At 31.5% G+C, this 10,319-nt stretch overlaps 1 long non-coding RNA gene across 1 annotated transcript; it reads left to right on the top strand.

Moving 5' to 3' along the window:
- The first annotated feature begins 7,611 nt into the window (after positions 1 to 7,611).
- LOC149611095 (uncharacterized) lies at positions 7,612 to 10,117 on the top strand. The gene is made up of 2 exons (XR_016376783.1): positions 7,612 to 7,682; positions 10,005 to 10,117. It is a non-coding gene; the product is annotated as an uncharacterized LOC149611095 (long non-coding RNA).
- Positions 10,118 to 10,319: the final 202 nt, after the last annotated feature.

Genomic DNA, 10,319 nt, shown 5'->3' with positions numbered 1-10,319 from the left:
GAAAGTGAAAATGGACCTTTTTAAAGGTCAGGGAAAAATATATTAGAGGGAAAGTCTGGATAACAGTATCAGGTTAACCAGAAAATGTGTTGTCTGACATTTCTCATTTCTAATTATTTAAATTCAAAGGAAAATCTGGGAAATTTAAAATGGGCCTAAAAATTTAGGGGAAAGTCTGGGAAATTGAAGATAGGCCTAAATAGTCTGAGACAAGTCTGGGAAATAGAAGATGGGCCTAAAAAAAGTCTGGGACAAGTCTGGAAAATTGAAAATGGGCCTAAAAAGTCAGGGACAAGTCTGGGAAATTCAAAATGGGCCTGAAAAGTCTGGGACAAGTTTGGAAAATTGAAAATGGGCCTCAAAAGTCAGGGACAAGTCTGGGAAATTGAAAATGGGCCTGAAAAGTCAGGGACAAGTCTGGGAAATTGAAAATGGGCCTGAAAAGTCTGGGACAAGTCTGGGAAATTGAAGATGGGCCTAAAAAAAAGTCTGGGACAAGTCTGGAAAATTGAAAATGGGCCTGAAAAGTCTGGGACAAGTTTTGAAAATTGAAAATGGGCCTCAAAAGTCAGGGACAAGTCTGGGAAATTGAAAATGGGCCTGAAAAGTCAGGGACAAGTCTGGGAAATTCAAAATGGGCCTGAAAAGTCTGGTACAAGTCTGGGAAATTCAAAATGAGCCTGAAAAGTCTGGGACAAGTCTGGGAAATTCAAAATGGGCCTGAAAAGTCTGGGACAAGTTTGGAAAATTGAAAATGGGCCTCAAAAGTCAGGGAACTTCAAAATGGGCCTGAAAAGTCTGGGAAATTCAAAATGGGCCTAAAAAGTCTGGTACAAGTCTGGGAAATTCAAAATGGGCCTAAAAAGTCTGGGACAAGTTTGGAAAATTGAAAATGGGCCTGAAAAGTCAGGGAACTTCAAAATGGGCCTTAAAAGTCAGGGAACTTCAAAATGGGCCTGAAAAGTAAGGGACAAGTCTGGGAAATTGAAAATGGGCCTGAAAAGTCTGGGACAAGTCTGGGAAATTGAAGATGGGCCTAAAAAAAAGTCTGGGACAAGTCTGGAAATTTGAAAATGGGCCTCAAAAGTCAGGGACAAGTCTGGGAAATTGAAAATGGGCCTGAAAAGTCAGGGACAAGTCTGGGAAATTGAAAATGGGCCTGAAAAGTCTGGGACAAGTCTGGGAAATTGAAGATGGGCCTAAAAAAAGTCCGGGACAAGTCTGGAAAATTGAAAATGGGCCTAAAAAGTCAGGGACAAGTCTGGGAAACTGAAAATGGGCCTGAAAAGTCAGGGACAAGTCTGGAAAATTGAAGATGTGCCTAAAAAAAGTCTGGGACAAGTCTGGAAAATTGAAAATGGGCCTAAAAATTCAGGGACAAGTCTGGGAAATTCAAAGTGGGCCTGAAAAGTCTGGGACAAGTCTGGGAAATTCAAAATGGGCCTGAAAAATTAGGCTTAGGAAATAGGAATTAGTATAGCGCGAAATTTGAAAGTTAGGTAATTGAAAAACTGTAAGTGGACCCTAATATATAAAATTTGATATTTAATAAATGGAATATTTATTTCTTATTAAATACGTGTTTTTACTTGGGAATTACATGTTATTAGTTATTAAAGTAACACATAATGTGAAAATGTATCAAATTTTAAAATGGGTCGAAAATGCTCAGTAGAAAAGTGTGTTAACACTGGTAGAAATAAAAATGTTTTGTGACATAAGTATATACGTATAGAAAATTAATAAATATTTAGATAGTTCAACCCTTTTTGAAAAATAAAGACATTTGCGGTGATCATTTTTGTCAAGTTGAATATCACGAAAATTCAAAAATACATATACTATCGGTTAATGCAGTTCCTTCTCTGTTTTTACTCGAATCTAGCAATCCAAACTTAATTTGAATTGAAATTGAACTTGCTTTCATTATCATAGCGGTTTCCAAACATTTCCTATCTATATTAAGAAATTATAGCAGACGCTATTGTAACAAATATATGTGTTTTTAAGTTAAATAGATGGCGCCACCACCTAATGATAAAGTTGTCCGTCCGTCCCATAATTTCAAAAACGATGGTCGCGCGAGCGCGAAAACCCGATATCCAAATAGAACTCTAGAAGGATATATATTCTGAACTCAATGATTAGCAATCTTGAAACATCTTTGTGGACTTTTAGGGTAGCCCTGACTATATTCTACAGGGCCGGTAGGCCCTTGTAGATATGACTTGACACCCTTTTGTAACGTTAAAGCAAAATGCACATGCTTTTACTAAATTTCCTATGGAGATTAACATGGGGTTTTTCGTGATTTACCCCCACCGCGCACAGAAAAACTACAGCGAAGTTACTTTTCGGAATACTCTTGAATTAACAATTAAGTATTCAAGGTGTGCTATCGGCTAGTTTAATTTAAATCAATTAACTCTAAGTATGTTAATTTTAGTTAATTCTGAAAGTACGTCAAAAATTACTTTTGGGTCAGACTATCTAGCAGTAGACGCTGACAAATTACTTTGGTATTTCATCCGAGCTTGAGCACCTTTATATATATTTTTTAATTAACTGTAGCACCCTTAATAAGAAATACGTCGTTATCAGGTCGAATTTTCGTCTAGAAAAGTAATTCAGGTAAATAATTGCAGTTAACAGAGGTTTTTATATCATTTAAAGTAAGTTTTTGGAACGTTCTTTACGGCCAAGGCTTAATTTGTATTTTAGTTTGTCTATGTAATATAGTCTTTATAGCAGTCTTGGAAATAGCACAGGTCCACAGGTCAAAAACCAGTTTATTAATTGCTCGGACCAGTTTTTTTATTCAAAATCCGGGGGTTACTGGTCCTTGGGACCAGTTTATTAATTGAGAATTTTTATGAAAATTCAGGAGGGACCAGTTTAAAAATTCTAGACATTATAAATTTCTACTCCATGGATATAGTCTCCTAGCCTTGACATTTTTTAATTCTTTCCTTCCTTGCTACAACCACTGCCCACTCGATCACGCTTTGGCTTCACACGCTTTGCTATAGATTATAGAAGCCCCTCCACACAATGTTTTTCCTATGTAAAAGCGCGTGTTGGTAATTTTGAGCTTTTTCGCTCGAAAAATCCAAGGAGCCAGCTTTTAACATGACCGGCTATGGGAGGACCACCGTTATTTTGCCCTAATTTTGAAACTATTGGTGCAAACCTCTTGAAATTTTAAAGAGATGTGAAAAAACAACGTTTGCTATGTTTTGGAAATTTTGAAAACTTTCCCTTCTTTTTTTTGTATAAATATTAGAACGAAAATTAGCCCTACTTAAAGGGCTTGGTCTTGGAACGGTTTAATAAGTTTTTCCGTTTCACTTGTTCGAATCTCTTGAAATTTTAGTGAGAGGCACATTGAACGGTTTTAAGTTATGATGCAAAGTTTCGAAGTTTTCAAAGAAACAATTCTCTTCCAAAAAATTCATTAAAATTGTGCTTGTGCATAATCCTACAACCTATTTAGTCGCTTAGGGAAATTTTAGGAAAAGGACTATTCGTTTTAAAAGTTCGAAATTTTCCACAATAATTTAAAAACTTTAAATATGCCTTTCACTAAAATTTCAAGAGACTCGAACCAGTGAAGCTGAAAGAAACAAATTTAAACTGTTTGAGACTAAGCCATTAAATTATGATTCATTTTCGTTTTAATGTTGTTACAAAAAGCTTTGTAAGAGAAAAACTTAGCACAAAAATACCAAACATTATTTTGCAAATCTCATTAAAATTTCAAGAGATTTCAACCAGTATTTTCAAAATTAGGACGGAAATGTTAAGAGTTAACTCTGATTTTTGACATAATTTTGCATCTATAGCCCGATCGAGTGGGCTGTGCGTCAACGAAATACTCCCTTAATTTTTCAATAGGGTTAGTAAAAAATAAATTAGGGATAGGGTCACTGGTCCCAAGGACCAGTTTAATATTGTAGACGCTGGGGGTCACTGGTCCCGAGGACTAGTTTCAAAAAAATCCTTATTTCCAAGACTGCTTTATAGTGTCTTTCCGACTCTTTCCCCTTTAAAGATAAAAAAGCTAATTTCCAGCTCTGTATTTCAAAAATACGCAGTCTGCTTCGTTTTCTGCTACCAACAAATATAGGAGGTATACAGGGTTTCATTATTTGTTAATCTCACTAAAATGCTACTAATTGTGAAGATGTGTGATATTATATTTCCTTAAACTGAACCAATGTAGAGGAATTTCCATGTTTACATCAGCACAGATTCTCTCAACGTAACCACGTTGGAAACGATTCGTTAAAACAATTTTTTTCCTGGAGAAACAGTCCGTATATGATATTACGTTTTATAAATTATTTGTTACAAAGAGTGGATTGTTTAATTTAGAAATATAAGTACCAGTGGTGCTGGTTAATCCAGGAGAACATTGTCTTTACGTTTAGTCAAATAAATTCCATGTGCAGATTTTTTCAACGTAAACAGAGGGTTGCGTTCGCTATTTCCACAGTCCTTATTGCCGTTTGTTTATATGTCAGAATTGCTATGAATTGTTTAGGTATTTGATTTAATTTCTGGTATTTAAGCGAAACTATGGAATCACATCATTCATTAAAATTGTAACCTTTGTAGTGATCCGTTGTAGCGGGCTCCCCGGTACAACATATTTAATTGTTAATCTTCACGTTACCGCAAATTTAGCACGGGGCATGATAAAAATTGAACGCAATGCATTGGAACTAATCAAAAACTCATCTAAACATTAAAATTAAGGTTAATAATTTTTTGAAGCTCAATTATAGCTAAATCAATATTGCCAAACCACAATCCTTCATTAATTTCAACATAATTAAGTATAATTAGGGTGAATTTAAACATAAAATATACATATTTTGGATAAAAACACGAATAAATTTTAAATGGACTACTTAATTAATATTTAAACTGTATAGCTGTTGATAAAGCCTCGTATTTCTATTTCACACTTAATCAAGATAAACCTTTAAATTAAACTTAATCGAGATACACCTTTAATCATACTTAATTCGGATAAACCTTTAATTAAACTTAATCCGGATAAACCTTTAATTAAACTTAATCCGGATAAACCTTTAATTAAACTTAATCCGGATAAACCTTTAATTAAACTTAATCCGGATAAACCTTTAAATTAAATTAATCGATATAAACCTTTAAACTAAACTTAATCGAGATAAGCCTTTAAACTAAACTTAATCGAGATAAGCCTTTAAACTAAACTTAATCGAGATAAACCTTTAAACTAAACTTAATCGATTTAAACCTTTAAACTAAACTTAATCGAGATAAGCCTTTAAACTAAACTTAATCGAGATTAACCTTTGAACTAAACTTAATCGAGATAAACCTTTGAACTAAACTTAATCGAGATAAACCTTTAAACTAAACTTAATCGAGATAAACCTTTAAACTAAGCTTAATCGAGTTAAACCTTTAAACTAAACTTAATCGAGATAAGCCTTTAAACTAAACTTAATCGAGATAAGCCTTTAAACTAAACTTAATCGAGATAAGCCTTTAAACTAAACTTAATCGAGATAAGCCTTTAAACTAAACTTAATCGAGATAAACCTTTAAACTAAACTTAATCGAGATAAACCTTTAAACTAAACTTAATCGAGATAAACCTTTAAACTAAACTGAATCGAGATAAACCTTTAAACTAAACTTAATCGAGATAAACCTTTAAACTAAACTTAATCGAGATAAACCTTTAAACTAAACTTAATCGAGATAAACCTTTAAACTAAACTTAATCGAGATAAACCTTTAAACTAAACTGAATCGAGATAAACCTTTAAACTAAACTTAATCGAGATAAACCTTTAAACTAAGCTTAATCGAGTTAAACCTTTAAACTAAACTTAATCGAGATAAGCCTTTAAACTAAACTTAATCGAGATAAGCCTTTAAACTAAACTTAATCGAGATAAGCCTTTAAACTAAACTTAATCGAGATAAGCCTTTAAACTAAACTTAATCGAGATAAGCCTTTAAACTAAACTGAATCGAGAGAAACCTTTAAACTAAACTGAATCGAGATAAACCTTTAAACTAAACTGAATCGAGATAAACCTTTAAACTAAACTTAATCGAGATAAACCTTTAAACTAAACTTAATCGAGATAAGCCTTTAAACTAAACTTAATCGAGATAAGCCTTTAAACTAAACTTAATCGAGATAAGCCTTTAAACTAAACTTAATCGAGATAAGCCTTTAAACTAAACTTAATCGAGATAAGCCTTTAAACTAAACTTAATCGAGATAAGCCTTTAAACTAAACTTAATCGAGATAAGCCTTTAAACTAAACTTAATCGAGATAAGCCTTTAAACTAAACTTAATCGAGATAAGCCTTTAAATTAGACTTAATCGAGATAAGCCTTTAAATTAGACTTAATCGAGATAAGCCTTTAAACTAAACTTAATCGAGATAAGCCTTTAAATTAGACTTAATCGAGATAAGCCTTTAAACTAAACTTAATCGAGATAAGCCTTTAAATTAGACTTAATCGAGATAAGCCTTTAAACTAAACTTAATCGAGATAAGCCTTTAAACTAAACTTAATCGAGATAAGCCTTTAAACTAAACTTAATCGAGATAAGCCTTTAAACTAAACTTAATCGAGATAAGCCTTTAAACTTAACTTAATCGAGATGAGCCTTTAAACTAAACTTAATCGAGGTAAGCCTTTAAACTAAACTTAATCGAGGTAAGCCTTTAAACTAAACTTAATCGAGATAAGCCTTTAAACTAAACTTAATCGAGGTAAGCCTTTAAACTAAACTTAATCGAGGTAAGCCTTTAAACTAAACTTAATCGAGGTAAGCCTTTAAACTAAACTTAATCGAGATAAGCCTTTAAACTAAACTTAATCGAGATAAACCTTTAAACTAAACTTAATCGAGATAAGCCTTTAAACTAAACTTAATCGAGATAAGCCTTTAAACTAAACTTAATCGAGATAAGCCTTTAAACTAAACTTAATCGAGATAAGCCTTTAAACTAAACTTAATCGAGATAAGCCTTTAAACTAAACTTAATCGAGATAAGCCTTTAAACTAAACTTAATCGAGATAAGCCTTTAAACTAAACTTAATCGAGATACACCTTTAATCATACTTAATTCGGATAAACCTTTAATTAAACTTAATCCGGATAAACCTTTAATTAAACTTAATCCGGATAAACCTTTAATTAAACTTAATCCGGATAAACCTTTAATTAAACTTAATCCGGATAAACCTTTAATTAAACTTAATCCGGATAAACCTTTAAATTAAATTAATCGATATAAACCTTTAAACTAAACTTAATCGAGATAAGCCTTTAAATTAGACTTAATCGAGATAAGCCTTTAAACTAAACTTAATCGAGATAAGCCTTTAAACTAAACTTAATCGAGATAAGCCTTTAAACTAAACTTAATCGAGATAAGCCTTTAAACTTAACTTAATCGAGATAAGCCTTTAAACTAAACTTAATCGAGATAAGCCTTTAAACTAAACTTAATCGAGATAAGCCTTTAAACTAAACTTAATCGAGATAAGCCTTTAAACTAAACTTAATCGAGATAAGCCTTTAAACTTAACTTAATCGAGATAAGCCTTTAAACTAAACTTAATCGAGGTAAGCCTTTAAACTAAACTTAATCGAGGTAAGCCTTTAAACTAAACTTAATCGAGATAAGCCTTTAAACTAAACTTAATCGAGATAAGCCTTTAAACTAAACTTAATCGAGATAAACCTTTAAACTAATTTTAATCGAGATAAGCCTTTAAACTAAACTTAATCGAGATAAGCCTTTAAATTAGACTTAATCGAGATAAGCCTTTAAACTAAACTTAATCGAGGTAAGCCTTTAAACTAAACTTAATCGAGGTAAGCCTTTAAACTAAACTTAATCGAGATAAGCCTTTAAACTAAACTTAATCGAGATAAGCCTTTAAACTAAACTTAATCGAGATAAGCCTTTAAACTAAACTTAATCGAGATAAGCCTTTAAACTAAACTTAATCGAGATAAGCCTTTAAACTAAACTTAATCGAGATAAGCCTTTAAACTAAACTTAATCGAGATAAGCCTTTAAACTAAACTTAATCGAGATAAGCCTTTAAACTAAACTTAATCGAGATAAGCCTTTAAACTAAACTTAATCGAGATAAGCCTTTAAACTAAACTTAATCGAGATAAGCCTTTAAACTAAACTTAATCGAGATAAGCCTTTAAACTAAACTTAATCGAGATAAGCCTTTAAACTAAACTTAATCGAGATAAGCCTTTAAACTAAACTTAATCGAGATAAGCCTTTAAATTAGACTTAATCGAGATAAGCCTTTAAATTAGACTTAATCGAGATAAGCCTTTAAACTAAACTTAATCGAGATAAGCCTTTAAACTAAACTTAATCGAGATAAGCCTTTAAACTAAACTTAATCGAGATAAGCCTTTAAACTAAACTTAATCGAGATAAGCCTTTAAACTAAACTTAATCGAGATAAGCCTTTAAATTAGACTTAATCGAGATAAGCCTTTAAACTAAACTTAATCGAGATAAGCCTTTAAACTAAACTTAATCGAGATAAGCCTTTAAACTTAACTTAATCGAGATAAGCCTTTAAACTAAACTTAATCGAGATAAGCCTTTAAACTAAACTTAATCGAGATAAGCCTTTAAACTAAACTTAATCGAGATAAGCCTTTAAACTAAACTTAATCGAGATAAGCCTTTAAACTAAACTTAATCGAGATAAGCCTTTAAACTAAACTTAATCGAGATAAACCTTTAAACTAATTTTAATCGAGATAAGCCTTTAACTAAACTTAATCGAGATAAGCCTTTAAATTAGACTTAATCGAGATAAGCCTTTAAACTAAACTTAATCGAGATAAGCCTTTAAACTAAACTTAATCGAGGTAAGCCTTTAAACTAAACTTAATCGAGATAAGCCTTTAAACTAAACTTAATCGAGATAAACCTTTAAACTAAACTTAATCGAGATAAACCTTTAAACTAAACTTAATCGAGATAAACCTTTAAACTAAACTTAATCGAGATAAACCTTTAAACTAAACTTAATCGAGATAAGCCTTTAAACTAAACTTAATCGAGATAAACCTTTAAACTAAACTTAATCGAGATAAGCCTTTAAACTAAACTTAATCGAGATAAGCCTTTAAACTAAACTTAATCGAGATAAGCCTTTAAACTAAACTTAATCGAGATAAGCCTTTAAACTAAACTTAATCGAGATAAGCCTTTAAACTAAACTTAATCGAGATAAGCCTTTAAACTAAACTTAATCGAGATAAGCCTTTAAATTAGACTTAATCGAGATAAGCCTTTAAATTAAACTTAATCGAGATAAGCCTTTAAACTAAACTTAATCGAGATAAGCCTTTAAACTAAACTTAATCGAGATAAGCCTTTAAACTAAACTTAATCGAGATAAGCCTTTAAACTAAACTTAATCGAGATAAACCTTTAAACTAAACTTAATCGAGATAAGCCTTTAAACTAAACTTAATCGAGATAAGCCTTTAAACTAAACTTAATCGAGATAAGCCTTTAAACTAAACTTAATCGAGATAAGCCTTTAAACTAAACTTAATCGAGATAAGCCTTTAAACTAAACTTAATCGAGATAAGCCTTTAAACTAAACTTAATCGAGATAAGCCTTTAACTAAACTTAATCGAGATAAGCCTTTAAATTAGACTTAATCGAGATAAGCCTTTAAATTAGACTTAATCGAGATAAGCCTTTAAACTAAACTTAATCGAGATAAGCCTTTAAATTAGACTTAATCGAGATAAGCCTTTAGATTAGACTTAATCGAGATAAGCCTTTAAACTAGACTTAATCGAGATAAGCCTTTAAACTAGACTTAATCGAGATAAGCCTTTAAACTAGACTTAATCGAGATAAGCCTTTAAACTAAACTTAATCGAGATAAGCCTTTAAACTAAGCTTAATCGAGATAAACCTTTAAACGTAAGTAAAATTAAGGTGAAATTAACCCAAAACACGATTGTTTTGGTTAAATTCATGGATACCTTATAAAATTAAAATTAAAACTACACTTATCTTTCACCCAGTCTCAATTTTCCTATTTAGGAGCACTTAAGTCCATATTTAGACCCATTTCAAGTGCATATTTAGACCCATTTCAAGTCGATATTTAGACCCATTTCAAGTCCATATTTAGACCCATTTCAAGTGCATATTTAGACCCATTTCAAGTCGATATTTAGACCCATTTCAAGTCCATATTTAGACCCATTTCAAGTCGATA

This window comes from Phalangium opilio, unplaced genomic scaffold, assembly GCF_054372755.1.
Source record: "Phalangium opilio isolate 3A_F unplaced genomic scaffold, DU_Popi_V2 ptg000329l_1, whole genome shotgun sequence".
Classification (NCBI taxonomy): Eukaryota; Metazoa; Arthropoda; class Arachnida; order Opiliones; family Phalangiidae; genus Phalangium; species Phalangium opilio.
The sequence above is the reverse complement of the archived record's forward strand: the minus strand, read 5'-3'. Positions and strand labels throughout refer to the sequence as shown.